The sequence below is a fragment of the Mauremys reevesii genome, linkage group 4 (assembly GCF_016161935.1).
Source record: "Mauremys reevesii isolate NIE-2019 linkage group 4, ASM1616193v1, whole genome shotgun sequence".
Classification (NCBI taxonomy): domain Eukaryota; kingdom Metazoa; phylum Chordata; order Testudines; family Geoemydidae; genus Mauremys; species Mauremys reevesii.
Genome location: NC_052626.1, coordinates 88,187,884 through 88,205,732, shown reverse-complemented (window position 1 = coordinate 88,205,732; position 17,849 = coordinate 88,187,884).

The following is a 17,849-nucleotide window of genomic DNA, read 5'->3' as shown; positions in this document are numbered from 1 at the left end:
TCATCCTTGGCTCTTTTAATGAAGCCTATTTTACCTTAAATGACTGGTATTGTAATCGCCTCCCTATTTTTTGGATCATTCTCTATCAAATCAAGAAGGCAGCAGCAACTATTACTTAATTAAAAAACCCTCTTCTCCTTTCAAAAGAGGATCCAACTACTTCTCTATTTCTAATCTGTCCCTTTTGGCAAATGTGTCTAAGTCATTTCTGAACAGATAAAGTTTTACCTCTAGAAAAGTTTCAGGTTGGTCTGGTGCCTAGTTAGGTACTTTGTAATGTGAACTGCTCCTTCTGGTTTTTTTTTTAATGGATAAATTAACAAACATCACAAAAGTTCTGCTGCTTTTGTACACTGTAATTCTCATGGAACTTGATCCAAAGCTCATTGAAGTCAATGTAAAGATTCTAACTGGCTCAGGGCCGGCTCCAGGGTTTTTGCCACCCCAAGCGGCGGGAAAAAAAAAGCCACGATCGGTGGCAGCTCCACCGCGCTGCTTTCTTCTTTGGCAGCACTTTGGTGGTAGGTCCTTCCCTCCCAGAGGGACCGAGGGACCTGCCGCTGAATTGCTGCCGAAGAGCCCAACTTGCCACCCTTTCCCCTTGGCCGCTTCAGGCACCTGCTTGCTGAGCTGATGCCCAGAGCCAGCCTTGAACTGGCTTCAGTGGTTGAATCAGAGTCATAATACTGGATATGTCTACCGGGTGGGATGGATCTAGTGCACTAGTTTTTCACCTCTGGACACCAAAGGGCAAATCCTAATTCACGTAAATGAATATCCTAGTCTTTTTCTAGTCCCTAATTGATTTTTTCAATGACACAAAAAGGCACAAACTGACAGGTTCTGCTTTGTATAGCTCCATTCCTGCAAAGCCTTGAGCACCCTCCATACCCGTTAACATCAATAGGCGTTTATGATGTTCAGCAGCTCACAGGAGTTCAAAACATTGTAGTAGGAGGCCCTTGAGACCAAGGGCTGGAATAGTAGGGAGGGCAAAGATCAGAATTCAGGTTCAGAGGTGTAAGGGCAATGTGTTCAGTGCTTACCTAAGCTATGCCAAGCTCTATCTAATGCTATCAATATCTGACTTTTATGGATAACAAACAATTCAAACCCCAGCCATTTTAACAGTGCTAACAGATTATGATACGGTCACACTAGTGTCATTCTAGTGAAATCATATTGTGTTCTATACAGCCACATGCCTGGTAAAATGGCAATGGAAGATTTTTAAAAAATATTTTTAAGCATGTGTCTTGCACTTTGCATCAACATAATAAAAGCCCATATTTTAAAACAATTTGGGTATGCAAAAGTATGTCTAATTTGCACATGTAATTATCTCAACAATGTACGTAAATCAGGTAACTGAATGCAAAAATAAATAAGGCGAATTTGCATATACACTTACCCTGTTTGCATGTACAGTCGTAATTGCATATACAAACTTGGCACACAATGATCTTGCATTTTGCGTATATAACTTGCACCTCAGTTGTTGGAATCTCCTTCTCTAAGATACTAGTATCTATACTCTCAACTGCTCTCAATGCAGTTGGTATTACAATGTTTCAGGAAAAGTTTTCTTCTAAATTATTATATTCTGAAAATATTACCAGCAAAATTTGAAAATAACAAGAAATACAATTAAAGATTGAAAATCCCACTAATGTAATTCAGCAACTCAAATCTAAAGATATCCAAAGCAGATAGACCTACAATAAAACTCACTTCAGTCTTTACTCACTTCACTGAGATAACAGGAAGTATTGCAGCAATACGTTATGTCCAGGTTAGCTGGCAGTTCTCTAAAACCTCAGCACTGCAGCACAGAATGGCTGCTCTTGTTCAGAATTCCCTTGCTTTTTTTCCCTTGAGGGAACATAGTGAAATATGAAAGGTTCATGGATCACAGATCTATTAAACAAGAATTTGGTTGCAAGCCTTAGTACCTGTGCTGTTTTCACTGGTGTGATTTATAGGAACTAAACTGAAGGGGAAAAAGTAATTCTTTTAGGGTTTCAAGTTGAACTCAGAACTGAAAGGGCAATGCCAAATTGTTTTCAGCCATCCATCAACCACCCTATTTATGTAGGTCATTTATCATTTCACTTGCTAAATGAGGCTTGAACATACACAATCCCAACTAAAACTAAACAAATAATGAATTAAAATGGTTTTTAGATACAGTGGTTTACTTTATGGAAATATTTATCATTTGTTTTGCTTTATGAGGACAGCAAAATTTAAACCTGGAAAGCTGTGTTGGAAAAAAAAAAGCTAAGTGTTATTGCCAAAAAATGAAAGCAGTAAAAAGAATGAAGATAATAAACACTGGCATAATGGGTAGAAGGAGGAAGCAAAAGATTTGAGAGGGTGTGTGGTCTCGTAGATCGAGTCGGGGATTTGGATGCTAATACCTAGTTTCTCCTCCTGATTTGACAACGACTTTCTGTGTGACCTTGGAGAAGTCAATTAACTTCTCTATACCCTAGTTTCCCAATCTGTAAAATGTTTATGACAATAGTATGCAGTGACCTCACAAGGATGTGGTGAATCTTAATAAGTTTGGTCTACATTTTCAAAAACAGATTTGACAAAGACGTATGCACATGCTCAACTTGACATATGTGAGTAGCCCCATTGGCCTTAAAGTAAGTGTCATTGACCTGAAAGTTAATGGGACTTAGGCACTGAAGTCACTGGGGCATTTTTAAAAGATTTACCCAATGGGACTTGGACATGGCCATAAGTGCTTTCTGGAATACAGATGGACATTTGCTTAAGTATTTTCCTGAACTGTGGCTTATCCATTGAAGTAAATTTGTAAAACCAGTGCAAATATCTATGTAGTAAGGTGCCGTGGGTCCCAGCTGCGCCTGAGAGCGCCGAGCCTCAGATGCCGCCAAAGTGGGCGGAGCCACCGCCGCCAGTTCCCGCCCCCCCGGAAGTCAAGGGGCGGGAGAGGAAGTATAAAAGCCCAGCCCTGGCGCTCACTTGGGGGCCAGTCGCCAAAGAGAACAGACACAGCTGGCCGAGCTCCCGCCCGGCCTGAGCTTCCCCGTGCCTGGTATCCCGAGGAACTGCCTGAGCAACCCCTGCCCGGTATCCCGAGAAACTGCCTGAGCTCCCCCGTGCCCGGTATCCCGAGGAACTGCCTGAGCTTCCCCCTGCCCGGTATCCTGAGGAACTGCCTGAGCTCCCCTGTGCCCGGTATCCCGAGGAACTGCCTGCGCTTCCCCCTGCCCGGTATCCTGAGGAACTGCCTGAGCTCCCCCGTGCCCGGTATCCCGAGGAACTGCCTGCGCTTCCCCCTGCCCGGTATCCTGAGGAACCTGGTCTGGGACCCACCGGCGGACACCGGCGAGACACAGATACCTAGGGAGGGGGAGATTGGAAGTGGCCCGGGGGTAGCCGACACTAGTCTGGCTCCAGGGGACCCCGAACCAATGTCAGTGTGTTGCGGCCAAGATCCCCACTGACCCAGCAGCAGCCTGCCTGCCGCTGTTAGGGCCCCAGGCTGGGACGCAGTGGAGTGGGAGGGCCTGCGTCCCCCCTGCCACCCTTCCACGGGTGGCAGACTCCCCTTCTCACTGGCCTAAGGAGGTTTTTTCTTAAAGACCAATCGTTTGGTCAACCCCTGCTGAAGGGTCTGAGCTCTGAACTGCTAATTGCTCCGCCCTGACCCAGGGCCTGGGCTTATAGACTATTTGTTCGCTCAACCCCTGCTGAAGGGTCTGGACCCTGGCCTACTTGCTGTCTGTAGTGAGGTGCCCTGGGTCCCAGCTGCGCCTGAGAGGGCTGAGCCCCGACACTGGACGTCCATAATCTATAACACTTTCATGTTTCTAAAAACATGAAATCAAAAACTTAGAAGTTCAAAATCCTGATGGAAAAGACCTATAATATGTAATGGAAAACTATGCCCTTCTATAGGTCATCTTTAAGAGATTTCTAGCCTACTATAGATTTATATAGGATAGTTCATAGCACCAGTAGAAAGAGTCTAATTCTCTATTAAATTGTATAGACTTTTAGAATAAAATATATAGAACACTATAAAAAGTCTATGGAACCTTACCATTTTCATCTTGTTTTCCTAGCCCAGTTAAAAGGCAGCCTTTTATGGAATAGTCCTTTAATGTAGAATTTGGTAGGTGTTACCATGTAAGGTTAAACTTCCCAGCATCCCTCCTGGCTAACGCTAAAAATTGTTAGCAAGAGTATCATAGGGCCTTGCAAAAAAGTAGTGGTAACAGATGTAATACAGAATTACTAGCAGAAAGGAGTTAGACTGCTCCTAAAATGGAAATGAATTACCTTTCTGTGACCTGTCTGGATCGTCCTGAAGGTTGTTTTTATGTTTGTGATTGGCTCTGACTACTGTAATAAGTTATAATGTAGAAACAGAAACCACAGAAAGGGATAAAGTATGAAAAACATTATGAAAGGAGAAATAATGTTAATTGATAGCGATACATTTTCTTATTGGGGATATGAATCATCTTGCAGAAAACGTTAAGTTTGAAAATATACTCAGCTGCAAAGGACAAATGGAACAATTGGTTGAGACTCTTTTTGAACCCATGCTAAGCTCTTCTCAGTAGGTCAAAACTGTTTTGATTCTTTGTAGCTGGAAATTTGAAGGGTAATGGAAATGTAAACAATTAGTAAACATGTAATAGTGAATGGACTAACCACAAATTGTAATATAAGATAAACAAGTAGTGTATAATAGATCTGTAGATTGTAAACCAAACTGGCCCCATTCTAGTGAACAGGCCTGGTAAGTTTTGCCTTTCTGTATGCATACTGTCTTACCTTTCGTTAAGAAAACTTAACATACCAAGTTGAGCTGACTATTCAACATCTTACCATTCAGTGGCATAAACCGAACCTTACACAGATTAGAAAGGAAGAGAATTCTATAGCTATTACTCTAATAACTCACATAATTTAATAGTGAATGAGATCCAAGCTATAGAACTTACTTACAGAATTTAGTAGAAAATTATAACCCTGATAGGTATTGAATTCTATTGGTTGGTCTAAAATTTATCATTCTCTATTAAATTCTTCAAGATATTTCATAAAGGGACTGGGTAAGATTTTTATAATCAAAACTAAACAAAACTGAATTTTTGCTAAAATTTGACTAATTTGACTAATTTTAAAGTGGTACAAGAATCAGTGTGGCATACTACAAAGCTGTTCATGTTTATTCAAGGAGGCATCCTCAATGTCTCTCTTCAGTAGCTGTATCATTTGATGCACATCTTGCCAAAGCATGCATACATGTGCCATTGAATAGCTGAGTACATATGAACATACAGGCTGCAGGATCTGTTATATGAACATTACAGTAGTTGGCTAGAGCCTGTAAGAATTTATGCACCCTTAGTTTCAATTTTTTGAATATCTGTGTTTTATTAAGTGAGAGAGCTGGAACATTTCCCTTTTATTATCTGGCTGATTTTTGCCTTCTTTTACAGCTCTTCACTTTGTGTGTGAATAAATGATATCGTCCACATAGATGGAGTTAATGAATTGCAGAAGAGTTTTTTATTAGGGAAACATCGTTCTGCAATTTTTCATCATAAAATAGCCCACAGTAATATGTACATGGAAATGCATCAAACCATTTTTATAGAGGTACATCTCAGATTGGAATCTGAGATTTAATATCAACTCTTTGAAGTGTGTTCAACTGGTGTGAGGCAATCTAATTCATATCTCAGGGTCCAGTGTAAAGGCTAGTATTTATTGATCAAATACTTTAGACATCAGCAATGTGCTATGGGGATGGGAACTTATACATCAATATCTCTCAATTGCAACCACCACAGCAAAATATAAGAAATGGCTTTGTTCAGTGCTATGAGACTAACTGAACAAAAACAGTGTGCCATGATTAATTCTCAACCTTCAAGATGGGTATTATTCATATTTTGAAGAGATTTCCTCATGCAGACAAATGATTTATAAAGCAGAGACTGAACTTGAGTCAAATTCAGCGGTGACACAAATGATGATGTAAATTACACATTGGTAAGTGGAAGAGAGTGGAAATTGGTGTAACTTACAATTTCCCCTGAGGGATGGGAAGGTAGCTGAGAAAGCAGCTAAATGAAGAATAAACCAATACCAATCTCCTAGAACTAGAAGGGACCTTGAAAGGTCATTGAGTCCAGCCCCCTACCTTCACTAGCAGGACCAATTTTTGCCCCTGATTCCTAAGTGGTCTCCTCAAGGATTGAACTCACAACCCTGGGTTTAGCAGGGCAGTACTCAAACCACTGAGCTATCCCTCCCCCCTGAGGAGCTGTAAGATAAAGAAGGGATACATTTGGAGCTGAGACTAGAAGCCTTGTAGGCAGTTTGGCTACAGTATATAGGCAGATGCTCCACCACTTCCCAAGCTCGGTAGACAATGATCATCACAAGCTCTACCTGCCCCTCCATAGTTCCTATAGGCAATGCCCTCATAAGCCTGAATGTGACTATCAAGGAAGTGATGTGATTCCATCCTTCGAGAGCACCCTCAGGAAATTAGAAAAAGATGGAACTAAATCCTGTATGCCTCTCTCAATCCTCACCCAACCAGAATTCCCATTGATATAAAGGCCTGTGGCTACTTTTTTTTTTTTGAGGATAACTGCAAGCACGTGTAACTTATAGATATTTTTTGATCTTGTCTGTCTCCAGGCTTCAGTTGCTACCCTTGTCGCCTCCTATTGCAGGTGTTTTTGAAAACTGAAAATTTTGCTTTTGATTCTGAAGGGGAACGCAACAACCTGAATCATCTCATTCCAGAACAAACATGATTTGGGAAACCATGTACAAGAAAATATAAAATTTAGTTTCTTTCAGTTTGGTCAGCATTAAACATAGCTTGCCTAAAGTGTGTGTGTGTGGGGGGGGAGATTGAAGGGTGGAGAAGTGGGGGAAATGTTGTGTAAAAACCCCTGTATGCCTAAAAATAAATAATCACTTTGCCCTTCATTTGCACAAGTCACCACAGTTATGTAGTTCTGTGCTGCAAAAGCTAAAGGATTGCATAGGGTAGCTTTTATATCTGGATTACATCAACTAATATTAGTTGCAGCTTGCAGACGGCAATTTCCTTGCCAGTTTTTATGTTATTAATCCCTTGGTAAACTAAAAGGAAAAATATCTGGTTCTAAATGCTTCATAAAATGAGGCTGGGAAATCCATGCTTTTGGAAAAATATCAAATTCCGTGGACTTTTAGTAATAATATTTACTTATTAACACTGTAGTTTCAAGCAAAGGAATATGAAAGTTCAAAGCAAGTTTCAGATACTGTCAGATGGGTAGTTTCTCTTGTGGACTATAATCTCAATGAAACAGTAATATGTTGAATAAATGCTAAATGGTTGTTAGGATGCCATGATGGTCTGTCTCACGAGGGCTCTCTTGGTCTCTCCATCTCCCTGGGACACATACTAATCTCAGTTTCTCTGGTGTATATCTGGAGTAATTCCATTGAATTCAATGGCATTTTTCCAATTTCACATTACAGTAACTGAGAGAAGAGCTTGGTCCAATGTTCTTATATCACCTTTCACCCAGATAGATCAAAAAATGCTCTAACTGAGTAATTGTAAAAATGACAGTATCTACATTAGGAACTGTGAAGTGGAAACTTATGTGGGTTCAAACAGGAAAGCCGCTGAACAGTGTGGAGAATAAATATTAAACAATAATTTGGCTGCAATCGATGCTCCCATAGCACTGAGAAAGGTACCTGAGTGGCCCTTTTTTTGAATATGTCAAATATTTAGAAAAGTACCCCTAGCTTGATACGTACAACAAGATGTACTCTGGTCAGTAATCAGCAAGGGGAAAACTTATCGGCACCAGTAGCAGGTGGCTTCTGGAAATTAGTCGAATGATCACTAAGTGATGATGGCTAAAACTAAACTACAATGCATATTACACTTTGTCGTTCATGTTGATAAACTCTAATGTCGAAGTTCTCAATTTGTGTGTGTGTGTGTGTGTGTGTGTGTGAGTGAGTGAGAGAGAGAGAGAGCGAGCATATGAATCAGAGGGTGTTCATACATGGAACTTTGCCCAAGAAGTATTGTGGTTTTAATACACCTGTAGCATGAAAGGAGATATACAGCCCATCATTTTCAAACTTGGGTACCTCAAATCAGATTCCTACATTCAGATTTAGGCACTTAAATTAAAATGGCCAGATTTTCAAATGCACTAAGCACCTTCAGTTTCCATTAACTTTAACAGCATTTATGGGTGCTCAGCACTTATGAAAATCTGGGCACTTCCATGTAAGTGCACAACTAAAGTCATAGTGGAGATAAGCATTAGCTATACTGATAGCTAGTTAATCAGCGACAGTGAGAACCATTCAGTGGTTTGCATACCAGATGCACAAGTGGCAGCTTCTCACCAGACATTTAGGCAAACTTCTAGTGTATGTGGGGGAGGAGTCCATGGTCATGGTACATATTGTTAATAATGAAGAAGGGAGTTATAGGAGAGATCATGGGGGCTAAATCCAGATTACAGGGAAAAAAAATTAGATCTAGTTCCTCTATGGAAGTTTTCTCTGACATGCTTTCAATCCTATGCTTAGGGTTGGCTTAACAGGGGAAACTGCAGAGTCTTAATATGTGGAGAAGATGCTGTAAGGAGAAGGGAGTTACATTTATTAGCCCCTAGGGAACTTTTTCAGGTGGGATGGGCTCCACATTAACCAAAGTGGGACCAGACCGTTGGCAAAAGAAATTAGCAAGGTTTGATGGAATTATTTAAAGTAGGACATGGGGGAAAACTGACAGGTGCTATGGAGCACTCAACCAGGACAAAGACATCTGCGAATGTTGTCAGTAATACCAAGGTCATTCTGTATTCTCTAAAGGATAGGACAAAAATTACAGCTGAACTGGAGGAGTGGTAGGTGGACCTCACAAAGTCAAGTTCTGAAGGATGACAGAATAAAGAGTTATTAAATAAAAGTAGGCACACAGCCAAAAGATAACAACTATTAAAGTGTATATAGCACTGCCAGAAGCTTAAAAGAAAAGAAATAGGTGAGCTAAAATATCTGGAAATGAAAAACCATCTTGGCATAATAGGCATTAGCTGGAACATGGTGGAATGACAAAAGGTAACAGGAATTTGTAATACTAGCCTATAAACTTTACAGGAAAGCCAGAAGAGGTGGGGGAGTAGTATTCTGTTTCAAGAATTCCACAGAATATCATGGTTGGAAGAGACCTCAGGAGGTCATCTAGTCCAACCCCCTTCTCAAAGCAGGGCTAATCCCCAGACAGATTTTTGCTCCTGATCCCTAAATGACTCTCTCAAGGATTGAGCTCACTACCCTTGATTTAGCAGGGCAAGGCTTAAACCACTGAGCTATCTCTCCCCTTCCCCAAGTCAAGCAAAGTCAAATATCTGAGTGGAGAAGTCCATACACTATAATATGTATGGCTGAAATCCCAAATCATAAGCACATTAAAATATCAGCAAGTTTATATTACTGGGCACCTGATCAGGAAGAGTATATTGAGTACACAACATTGCAATAGATCAAAAAGGCACTCAAGAAGAAACCATAGCTCTCTGGCTAGAGAAGTTGGTATTTGATTACAATGAGAGGCAGATATAGAAATTGTCACTGACTGTATATCATAAAAAGTGACTTAGGATATAAGATCATGTCAGACAATCCCAAACACAAAGTTGTCTGTTGAGACTAGAGTGTTTTCTTTAACTTGCAATTTCCTGACTTTTGCCATTTTGTAGTCAGGTCTTGATTATAAACAACACGTATGTTGCATGCACAAAAATGTGCGTGCCTGTGTTGTCTAATTTGCACATGTAAGTACCATGGTTGCATCTGCATCTTGCACATATGAATGCCCAGTTATTCATTTAACATATGATCTGCAGTTGCGGTTATAAAAATAATGTACATCTGTGTACAAATTAGGTGTGCAGTTGCATACATACATTATTGAAAATCAGGTCCTTGTTATGTTAACATACTCTTTTTAAACATTGAATTAGTCTTAAGTGTTGGGTAGAACACTGTGAAAGACAACATTTGCTAACAGAAGTCAATTTCTGAGAGGGAGCCACTTCTTTGCTTCTTACTTAATTTTTTTTATTATGAACATTTTCACGTACAAACTAGTGTTTAAATAACATTTCATTTTATTACATCTGCTCCATCACTAATCAATTTAAATTAAGCCCTGACAGTCCAGTTTCCTATGGTATGTCTACACTGCAATTAAAACCCCACGGATGGCCCATGCCAGCTCATTGGGCACACAGGGCTCAGGCTGTGGGGCTGTTTAATTGCGGTGTAGACATTTGGGTCTTAGACTTTGGGTTCCAGCCCATGACCGCACGTCTATACCACAGTTAAACAATTCTGTAGCCCGAACCCCACAAACCTGAGTCAGCTGGCATAGACCCGCCGTGGATTTTTAATTGCTGTATAGACATACTGATACTGTTTCTAACAGTGGCATACTGTACACAGGATACCATTATGTGCTATTGGGTATAAATGGTTCTTGGCCCAGTTAAATGCAAAAAGTGTTTAACTTGGCATAGCCAGCAAGCTAGGCTGGGCATGCACTCAACCTGCAAACAAGCCAGAAACAAACCAGGTACTCAGCTCATTGGTTAGTTAACTTTAGCTATTTTTGCCAAGTGAAAATATAGGTTTAAACACTGGAGTAACACCATGATGTATAGGATTTCACAAGGAGTTATTTTTTCCCCTGGCATTCAATTTTATTCTATATTATCTCATCTTACCATGAAATCTCCTAAGGACTCATCAGTGTATACTAGATCTTTGAGGGTATAAGTATACACAGTGTCACTAAGCAATATTACGAAGAAAAAGCCTTTACCATAAATGATAGCGTATCTTGATGTACTCCCTTGGTTTTTGTTAGATGATATTCTTTTGTGGCTTTGCAATAACAACAATTAGACCAATAATGTTGAATAAATGCCCAGCCACAGGGTTTAAATGTTTTCGTCTATATGTTTCTACTCCTCAATTTCCTCCCAGTCCCCATTTCCTGAACATATTAACTGCATTCTTGGAGAATTAAATAAAAACACATTTATATGATCAATTGCTAATGCAATGTACTGATCCTTCTTGTTTAACAGACCACGTCCAAAACTAATCTCTGAATAGAAGATAAATAAAAGGAAGCTTGCCACTTAACGCTATAAAAGGCCACATCCTAAAACCCAGATCCTGAGTCTCCCTTCACACTTAGCATGTCAATGGTTTCCTGTAAACAATCACTCAGCATTTACAAAATGCCAGCCATTTCCCCCCTTCAACTGCCTTTTATTCCTGTATGACTTTGGAATACTTCAATATACACCAAGATGGAGAATGTAGTTTCTTGCTTTTAAAATAGTCAGTGAAGCTTTATAGGGCTATATGCATAGGAGAACATGCTGACATACCCAGAGAGAACTTCTTGAATAGAGAAATAAAACTCCCTACGACCTCATACCCTCTGTTGTTACCTACCACCCCACCACTAGAACCAATACGGAGCATCATCAAATAACTACAATCCATACTTGACTGCAACCCTATCCTGAAAGAAATCTTTGCTGACTCCCCTCTTCTGGCCTTCAAACAATCCCCCAGCCTCACCAAGCTCACCATGAGAAGCAGGGTCCCTGCAGACCACGACACACCAAATCAAAGCAGCACCAGACTGTGCTAGAACAATAGATGCAAAACCTGAAGACATTGCCACTGCTACAGTGATGATCACCCCCCACAACACACCTTTCAAGATCCATGGAGCCTACACAAGCCTACCACAACATCTGGTGTACCTCATCCAGTGCACTAAATGCCCCAATAACAACTATGTAGGTGAAATCAGACAATCACTACACTTTTGAATGAACTCACACAGGAAAGTAATAAAACACAAATACACCATTGTGAGCCCCTGTACCCCATGTTCACCACTTTTATATGGTTACGATATATTTTGTACAAAGTATGCCTTGTGAAGTATCATTTGAAAATTCATAATCTGCTGAATATTATTATCCTGATGAAATGTGTGTAACAACACTGCTTATAAAATTATGAGGTTTTGCTATATGATTGTTAATGAAGTATGTTGTAGTTCTGGGTAACATCCACAAACCAATTTGTCATGGACAAAGATACCCTAGCACACCAGCTAGGTGATAAAGGGCCATGACCTGGCCATGTGCCAGTGGGATGGGGTGGGGGAGAAGGTATAAACAAAGAATTTACATTTCATCCAAAAAATGCTTCAAACCTCACATACATGGGAGACTGTATCCACCCCGGTTGGGGGTAATACTCCAAGAAAGGAGGAGGATATAAAAATAAGAGACAGTGACCTCTACTGCACCTCTCCCCCACACTCCTCATCTCTACTCAGGGCAGCAAGATCATTTGAAAGACAAAAGAAGCATCATTGGAGTAGGGGAGTGGTCCTGGCCTGGAGATTTTCCAGCCTTTATAGACTCCTGCAAGCTTTGGTGAGTAAAATTTCTTTTTCATTTTTTAAACCTATTAGCCTTAGTTTAGGAATTAGCTTCGAAGTTTATCCTTTTATTTCTTTTGTAACCAATTCTGACTTCTATGCCTTATCACTTGTAATCACTTAAAATCTATCTTCCTCTAGTTAATAAACTTGCTTTATTGTTTTATCTAAACCAGTGTGATTTAGCTGAAGTGTTTGGGAATCTCTACTTAGGTCAACAAGCCGGGCACATATAATCATTTTCCTTTGTTGAAATGGCAGACTAGCTATGAACTCACACTGTCCAGGAGGGCACTGAACAGTGTAAGAGGCATATTTCTGAGGCAGCAAGGCTGGGACTGGGGATATGCAGGTGTGACCCTTCATGGATGGCTGGGCATAGCATTCATGTATTCAGCTGGGAGTGATTTTACATGCTAGTGCTGTGTAAGAGCCTGGAGGGTTGCTGTTCACTAGCAAAGCAATGTAAAAGGCATTGCAGACTGGAGAGCTAAGGGGGCACCACAGTCTAGCTGTTCAGATTGAACAACCATATCACCTTTGTGTGAACACTTTTCACAAAGTGATCACTCTATATCTGACCTATCAGTTCTCATCCGCAAAGGAAACCTGTCCAATGCTTTCAAAAGATGAGTTTAAATTCATAATTTTGCTAGACACTAAAAATCATAGACTGACTAGAGACACTGGATTTACGGTTTATTACAACAATCTATAACCCACTAACAGCTCCCACTTCCCCCCAGCTGCCTCCTCCCGCCCCATCCCATCCCATCCCATCCCCGCCTTGACTGGAGGGGTGTTAATGGGCCACTTCACCTTGAATGGTCCCTTGAAATGTGTGTGAACTACTTATGTTAAACAATCTGTTCCACCTTGTATTTAGCTGTAACACTCAGTACGTTTTCTATAACTGAAGAAGAGGTCTGTGTAAGCTCGAAAACTTGTCTCTCGCACCAACAGAAGTTGGTCCAATAAAACATATTACCTGACCCACCTTGTCTCTCTAATATCCTGGGACCAACATGACTACAACAACACTGCAGACATCCCAATATGCATATGCGATTAAATCCTCACAGTGTAATGAGTACCCTATGAAGGCAAGCAGATTTTATTTAAAGTCTAGAGGGACCAAGATATCAAGAAAATACATCTGAGTTGAAATTTGGGATTCTCAGTTGTAGATACAAAAATTAATGAGGCAGAGCCTCAGCTGGTGTAAATTGTCATAGCTCCATTGAAAGGAACAGAACAATTGCAATTTAGATCATCTGAAGATTTGCTCTGGTATAATCATTACTTAATCTATTGGGGCCCAATTGAGCTAGTTTCTGTCCGAACATACAATAAGAGAGAAACCTTGCCCTGAAGATTTCACAATCTAAATTTAAAAGAGAGATTAAGGGGGAAAAGGCACAGAGATGTGAGGTGACCTGCGTAAGGTCACTCAGTAGGTCAGTGTCAGGGCTGGGGATAGAATCCATTTCCCCTCAGTCCCAGTCCTTTGCTCTAGCTATTAGCCCACATTAAATCTTCTAATAAATAATAAATTACAATAAAATCACTTGTAGATATTAACAGTGTCATTTTCTTCAGGCAACTATAATCTTAATACATGAAACATCTGTTTCCTTGATTGAAGTGGCTTGAAGAGAAATTGCCATTAAGGGTTGTTATAATATTTCTTTAAGGGCTTGATCCATCTTGCATTAAAATCAATAGAAAGACTCAGGCTATGTCTACACTGCGCTCCTTACAATGGCCTGGCTGTGCCGCTACAGGTGCACCATTGTAAGGCAAACAGTGTAGCCACTCTGTCACCAGGAAAGAGCTCTGCTGATGACAAAATAAAACCATCTCCAATGAGGGGCAGTAGCTTTTAACAATGAAAGTGCAGTGTAGACATAGCCTCCCCGAGTCTTCCTGGAGCTTACTCGTGGGGGAATTCTGCACCAAAAAATAAAATTCTGTGCCAAAAAATTAAAAATTCTGAGCACAATATTTTAAAATTCTGCAAAATTCTGCATATTCTATTTGTCAAAGTAACACAATATCATCATGTCAGTTTCCATTACTTTGGTAATTAATTTCAAAATACCTGTCAACAAGTATGTCTGTAATAATACAGACAACAAAAAGAAATTCAGGAAATGTTTTTTGACAAATAGATTCCTTACCGGGCACATTAATACAGAACTGTGAGTAATAATTCATTTAAACTACAGTACAGAAACATATTTCCTACATCCCTCAGAAGCAGTGCAAAGGATTGAGAGAGTCAGGCGTAATGGAGGAGCTGAGGGACAGGGAAGTAATTGCTGGGAAGGAGCCTGGGGGTGAACCTGGAAGGTTGTTGGGCGTGGATGGGAGAAGTATGGAACAAGTTGTTTTTGGGGGGGATAGGGATTGTTAGGAAGTTGGAGAGCCTCCCCCATGCAGTCCCTGACTGACCCCAGCCTCTCCCAATCACTCAGGCACAACTGCCCCAGTCCCCACGTGTTCCTTCACCCCCACTCAGCCACTCTCGCTGCCTGTCCCTATGTGGCCCTGCACCTCCAACCCCATGTGTCCCTGTACACCCATTCAGCCACCCCTCCTTGCATTAAGGTTAGTGGTAAAGGTCCCATTAACATCAATGGAAGCAGAGTTAGGCCAGAGTGGAGCGTTTTCAGAATCCCACCCACAAATATACAGATATTTCCTATAAATTATTTGGTGACCACAAGTTTGATTGTAATTACCATAGAATCTGGTTTCTGCTTTATGCCACTTAAACAACAATATCTTTTATTTATGATGACAGAATGTTTACACCAAAAGGAAACATTCCAACCATATGGTGCTTACGTTTAATACGTAGGACCAGATGCATGAAGGGTACAGGAGAGGGGACAGCAGCAGTTACTGTGTTACTCATTTGCATGAGCATCATGCTGTCCTCACAAATGCTGCTACACAACCAACCCACATGAGGTTCTCCTGGCTACCATTCCAGGGGATATATCACACATCCCCAAGGCAGTGACCTCTGCTGACATCTACAGCCTCCCACTCCCGTGATGAGAAAATGTGCTCCTTCCAGCAGCAAGGTTAGTCCTCAGCAGGTGGGTGCACTTTTCTCTGCTTGGAGGATGAACAATGTGTACTATACAGCATGTACCCTTCTGCTGGCAAGATCCCCACAACAGAAGATATATATGTAATCCTTGCTGGGCTGGCAGACTTCCTTAAGGGTAGGATTTGCCTCAGAATGCACATAAAGTACTTTGGATCTGAAAAGTATTGTGCAATTATTAATTAGTGCTGGGAGTAATATTACTAAGTATTGTTAATTTTATAACCAAACTAACTTTAAGGGATTTTTTCAAGCCTGCTCTTTTAAGAATTAAATTATGCTCTTGCATACACTCTAGACTTCAACTGGTTGTTTGGGGTGTAAGTCATGTCAGAATCTGAATCCATATGCCTAGTCCATTTTTTGTGTAATAAAAGTTACTTAAAAGTAGCTGCAATATATTCAAAGGAAACTCAATTTACTATATATTAAAACATTGCTAAATATGACAGACTATGTTTGTGATTTAATCATTTATCTTCAAGTCCTTTAGAAATTCATATTTCTTAGTCCTGATTCAGCAGAGCACTTAAATCTACACTTGACTCCAAGCATGCGTTCAAGTCCATCCCTATTTGGCAAGGCACTCAAGTATGTGCCTCACTGCGTTGCTCAGAGCATTAAAGAAGATAAATGCACAGGCATTACATGATAACACAGTGGAGATGTGTCTTATGTGTGGAATCAAGGGAGCATATTGTGCAACCAATTCCCAACCAAACATGGAGGATGTTCATAATGCTTAGTGACGTGAATAGTATTGTGGAATTCACATATGGACATGGGAAAATTGATGACATGTCAGAGCTGGGATTTATCCGGAGCCATATTCTCAATAAAATGTCATTCAGACACCATCTGCCTTATATTTCCAGAGCAATAATTGAATGGCAAGACAGACAATAACTGTCATATTACTCAGACTTCATTTCAGCTAGCAATGCATTATTAGAGGGTATCTGTGGACTAGAACTAAGCAAAGTTTGAGGAGCTATCTACTAGCTGTTTAATTAAGTTCTTATTAGTGTTAACAGTATGCATCCCTGCCTGTCATGGAGACTGGGGTTTAATTCCTCATGGCGATTAGGTAGATTTAAGTTTTGTGTTTACTTTTAAGGGAAAGTGCTCAGATACCAAGAGAACAAGCAACTTTATCAAAAGATAGAATAATGCAAATAATAGAATAATAAGAGAGAGATTCCTTGAAATTTCACTTACGGAAAGGTCCTAGTGGACTTAATACAGTTGAAACAGACAGACACACAAACATACTAAAAACAGAGAGAGAGAGAAGTATTACACACACACACACACACACACACACACACACACACACACACACACACACACACACACACGCACAAGTAAACAGGAAGAGAGAGGGAGGTATTCCCTACAATTATGGACAATTTCTAAACTATGAAGAACTCTAATAATTTGCAAGCAAAATGAAATACTGTAGTGGGAGAGAATGAATTGCTGGAAGAGAGAAGCATCTATGACAGGGGTAGGCAACCTATGGCACGCATGCCGAAGGCGGCACGCAAGCTGATTTTCAGTGGCACTCACACTGCCCATGTCCTGGCCACTGGTCTGGGGGGCTCTGCATTTTAATTTAATTTTAAATGAAGCTTCTTAAACATTTTAAAAACTTTATTTTCTTTACATACAACAATAGTTTAGTTATATTATAGACTTATAGAAAGAGACCTTCTAAAAACATTAAAATGTATTACTGGCACGCAAAACCTTAAATTAGAGTGAATAAATGAAGACTCGGCACACCACTTCTGAAAGGTTGCTGACCCCTGATCTATGACCTGGAGTCTTGTCTCTGTGCTATATCCTATTTTCAGGGGAGAATGATGTGGTTGCTTTGTTTCTATTACAAAATGTACCTGGGCCTGATTCTTATCTCACAGGAGTATCTCTGTTGCACTCAAAGGAGCAACTGATGTACAAAATCAGTACAAGTGGATCCTGCTTGCTGAATACACTGCACACAGCTGCAGAGGCAAGGAAATAATTGATGAAAAATGTACAGTTGTTTCTATTGGGAAACTCAAGATTTTAGTGGTAGGAATTGAATACATTTTCAATTGCTTTCTAGTTCAGTCAGATAGAGGCCTTCAAGGATGACTGGCCATAATGCAACAG